Below are 5,296 nucleotides of genomic sequence, written 5' to 3' on the forward strand. Positions count from 1 at the left end.
TAAATTAATAATTTCTAAAATTGAGGACTAATTAATAAACCAAAATAACCTATTTATTAACTAAATTAACCTATTAAAAAGGGATTAAGCCTAAAGTTTATTTTTAGAAAATATTAATTATTAATAAATTAAAAATATGAGCAATTGGTTTGAGTAATCGGGCATCTTATGCTAAAACTCGACTCGAATTGCTCCCTAATTAATAACTACAGTGTCATCCTAATTTCTAGGTTCGATTCGAATGTTAGCCTAAACTAAGAACTAAGCCTAAAGATTTAAACTATGAAACAATGAATTATTTAAACAATCTAATTAAAAAATTTAAAAAAAAGAAAAAAACAACACAAAAATAAAAAAATTAAGAATGTAAAAGGACCAAATTGAATAAATATTAAATTACCAAGCTAAAAATAAATACACTATACATAATAGGGGCTAAATTAAAATATAAGGGCTAAATCTAAACAAAATAAAAAATAAAATAACAAAGGGACTAAAATACAAAAACATGCAGAAATTAAAGGGACCTAAATGTAATTTTCCAACTTATATAAGCCTAAAAATAATATGTTAAACTAAAAAGGAAAAATTACAGAATTTGTCCATGTAAATTAAAATAAAATTAAAAGGTCACTTCACGTGACCAAATTGTAAAAACACGCTTAAGTTACGGGGACTAAACAATAATTTACCAAAAAATATATATCATACGTAAAATAGGGGGACTAAACATCAATTATACCAAAAAACAAGGCACACCCAGAAAAAGAAAAATAGCAACTTTGGTCCCTACAGGTGACCAAACTGTAAAAATGCTAATGTTTAGGGACTTATGCGTGATTATACCCTAAATTTTCCTTATATTCCAACTTTGTTTTTTATTCATTTCAGCCGAAAGTAAGAAAAAAATAAAAAAAAGTTTTAAAAAGCTCTCACTTCCTCCGACAGGAATTGGGTCGTTCGCCTCGAACACTCTTCGACCACCGCACACGGCGGTCAGAAAACTCAAAACAACCCAAATATTTCCACGAACTTAGATCTACCCACCTAGGACCTAGTTTAGAGCTTTGAACCACCAAAATCCTCCAAAACTACCCGAAATTGGCCAAAACCCTTCGCCTACCACGGACGTCAGTGACACATTTAATGAATATTCGATTTTTTTGCTTTTTAAATTTAAAATGTTTTTGGTTGTGTGTTATTCGACTGAAAAAAAATTATTTTGTTGTTAGAAATCTAAGAAATTTCTATATATCATTACCCTTTTTTTACCGAAACAAAAGCTTTTTTTTGTAAACTAAAAGGGCTCCTTTTTTTCTCTTGAGATGTTTGAAACTGAAAAAAGCCCCTTTTTTTACTCGAATCTTAACTAAGAGTAGTAAAAAAAGTGAACAAGAGAACCATTCGAAAATCATAATAAACGAAAAGGAAATAACCTTTAAATCTATCTATTATTACTTCAAAAAAATGTTACAATATTTTGTTTTAATTGTAGAGTGACTTTTTGTAGTTTAAAGCATGGGTTTATATCCCCTTTACACTGGAAAAATACTGATTAATGTTTTATTGTCTTCTTTTCTTTCTGTAGCTAGTGGAGTGTTGGTGATGGTGGCATGATGGAGTAACTCTTTGGTCATTGGGGTAGAGAGGGGTGGCCTCTGGTTGAGGGAAAGGAATGTGGCCTTTGGTTGGGGTATTTGGGTGGCTACCTTAGGGGTTAGGGTTAAGTTAAGGTTGGGATAGGTTCTGGGCTTCGGGTCGGGTTGTATTTGGGTTTTATTTTGGGTTTTGTAATGGGGTGTGGTTTTATTTTGTAAATGGGCTCAATTTTAATTGGGTGTTCATGCTTGGGTTGGGCTTGAGGACCAGTTGAAAAATGGTGATCACAGCTACCCCTCTTTGTTCATTTCTGTAAAATGGGAATAGAGCAAAAACACAAAGACCATTTTTCATCTTGGTCTTTACTTGTTAAGTTGCGAACTCTTTGTTGGAAATGTCAACTCACCTCTTTTTACGATGGAATCGAGCAGAGTGATAATCTTGATCTAACCTCATACGTTATGGTTGACCCAAGGTGACGATGATCTAACTCTTTATGTGGTATCGTCGAGTCCTTGCCGTAAATGATTTCATCTTGCTTCGTTCTTTTGGCCGAGTCTATCTTCAGTTGTTCAAGCTACGGGTTCTTTTCATCATGATCTTTCCACTGGAAATGTTGAACCCTCGATTGAGGCGTCGCTAATTCGAAATGTCTTGAGTTAAGCAAAGGAAATGTGAAAACATCCTGCCCGAAGATCTTATGGATGGCCCAAAGGACTTATCATCTTGCTTCAAAAGACTTATAGATGACCCGAAGGATTTAAACATCATGCTCGAAAGACTTACTGATGGCCCAAAGGACTTTTGCTAATTTGAAATGTCGTGAATTGAGCAATAGGAAACGTTAATACCTCAAGTGGGGCGTTAATGATTCGAAGTGTTGTGAATCGAGCAAAGGAAATGTTGATCCCTCAAGTGAGGTATTGCTGATTGGAAGTGTTGTGAATCAAGAAAAGGAAAAGTTGAGAACATCACACATGAAGGTCTTTTGGATGGTCCGAAGGACTTATCATCTTGCTCGAAAGACTTATAAATGACCAGAAGGATTTAAGCATCATGCTCGAAAGACTTACTGATGGCCCGAAGGACTTACTAATCAAGAAACCCTTGAAAATCAAGCTTAGTTTCTTAAAATCTTTTGTTTACAGTTATCATCAAGGAACCCCTAAAAGTTACGCTTAACTTATTTAAAAATTCTTTGGAAATAATCATCAAGAAACACATAAAAATCAGGCTTAGCTTCTTTAAAAATTCTTTGAAAATAATCATAAAAAATTGTTGAAAACCATGCTTAAATTCTTTAAAAATTCTTGGGAAATAATCATCAAGAAACCCCTGAAAATTAGGCTTAGTTTCTAAAAACTCATCCTGAAAACATCAAGAAACCTCTAAAAACTAGGCTTAGCTTCTTTTAAAATTCATTTGGAAATAATCATCAAGAAACACCTGAAAATCAGGATTAGTTTCTTTAAACTATTTTTGAAAACATCAAGAAACCCCTAAAAATTAGGCTTAGTTTCTTTCAAAATTCATTTAAAAACATCAAGAAACCCCTGAAAATCAGGCTTAGCTTCTTTCAAATTCGTTTGAAAACATTATATCAAGAAACCTCTGAAAATCAAGCCTAGATTCTTTAAAATTCATATCAATTGGATAAAATGCCCTACTTCAAAACAAGAATTGTTTTATGGATTGGGTTCCTCAACTCTCGAGGTTATGCCACTCGGAAAATGATTCCTTCCATTTAAGGCTTGAATTATGTCTTTCTTCGCTCTTTGTTTTTCTTTGAATAATCTATAAAACTACCTTGATGCATGAATGTGAATGCAATAGATATATCAAAATGTAATGCATGACTTTCTTATATGCATAAATGTTTATCAGTAATCCTCTTTTGACTTCAAAATGGAGATCGTGATCCTCCTTCAATTGATCACCCTTGTATAGAGTCGGCCCAATATCAACATGGTCAAACTAACCATCTTGAACAATCATGTCCCTCCAATCTTCTATCTTTTGTCTTGCTTCTTCAACATAATTCTACAAGAAGTGTTTCATCTCTTGAATTCTTGTTGCGATCGGGTAGACAACTGGGCACCTTACATGTCTCTGACTCGACTTTTTAATCAAAATTATTTATCAAGAACCCTTTGCCAACTGAAATGTGAATAGTTCAATTCAAGGTAAGCTCTTCTTTTTTGTTCATCTTCAGCTCTGGTACTCCGAGTGGTGATACTCTCCTTCAGGGTCCTTCTGATTTCGATCTTGTTACCTCCATATGATTGAGATTTCCTGGGAATTCCCCCATGAAGACCATAAAGAGTTGATATTTGATTTTGAAAGATTCAATCCTCATACCATTAATTACCGACTACAAGTTGTCATCTTGGGCAAACAGAAGAGCTGCCACGTATCTCCCTTGTTCTTGTCAAAGTTTAGGGGCCTTCCCTTTCTGTGAGATCTTAAAAACATAGGGACATTTGAAGTAACCAAATTTTTCCTCGACATGAACTGAGATATCAGAAAATCTCGAGGTAAGTCGTGTCCCCTTATTATTCAACCCGTTGCCTCGTTGTTCCTTATCACTCATCTCTTCACTTTGGCTTAAGCCTCCTTGAGTTCAAGGATCTATTCCTCAAGGGATTGTCTTGTTTGAAAATGTTTTTCTCCTATCTCTTATTTTAAAATATCAAAGAATGAAAGAATTTTGTAAAGTATTACTCCTGAACTCAGGCTCACAATTTGAAGCAAATCATAAACATGAGTTTCACAGTGTATCAAAATAAATCAACAATCATTTTAATATTTTCAAAGTTATAGCTCTTTGACAAGTGTCAAAGCTGATGGGTTGGATTCAGGTTGACTTCCTATTTTTTGAGCTTATCAAAGATGTCTTTTTTGTTATCGATTCTTGTGAACATTATAACATACCCCTCTTTCTTTGGCTTGGTGCTTTAATCAGATGCAGATAAAATGACGTGACTAGCATAATCGATTACTAGACTTTCTAAAATACTTCTATTTCAGTTCTCATAAATCTTTCATTTTTTCAAGCTTCATTGAGTTCCTTAGCAGAGGCAGTGCAGAGATATTAGTCTAAATAAAAACTTCATTTATACTTGTGTGAGGTTGACTATAACAGGTGTTCCTCAACTCCATTAGTCCATCTTACTGACACTCATTATTAGATAACTTCAATTTAATTTGCCATTGCTTGGCTAGCTGAATTCAGCTTTATTATAATCGGCTTTATTGAGCTAGTTAAAGGGTTTGCCTCATAACAAAATCTTCGACATGACAATCATAGTGGAGCAAAGACCAAACTGCTGAGTATACGAGCAATGTCATGGTTTGAATGTAATCTATTCATAAAGCTAGTGCTTTTGAGTTTCCTCTATAACAAATTGCTTTAGTGGAATAACTCAACTTTATTGTATAATCTATAGTAATAATTTATTAACCTTTTAAGTATTCAGATTTTGAATTTCTTAAGCTCGTTGAGAAAAACCTGTTATAGTCTATGTGTCTTTGATGGTCAGGAAATCTCATATTTAGAGTTCATTTCCCAAACAAACTGACCTATACTAAATTTATCCACTCCACCATTCCATTTGTAAAGATTAGGATCTTTACTAAACGCCCTTAATAGAAGTGTAGTCTAGTCAGTTTTGTAATGTCATGCACAAGAGATGCCCAT

This window comes from Hibiscus syriacus, unplaced genomic scaffold, assembly GCF_006381635.1.
Source record: "Hibiscus syriacus cultivar Baekdansim isolate YM2019G1 unplaced genomic scaffold, ASM638163v2 tig00117009_pilon, whole genome shotgun sequence".
NCBI lineage: Eukaryota > Viridiplantae > Streptophyta > Magnoliopsida > Malvales > Malvaceae > Hibiscus > Hibiscus syriacus.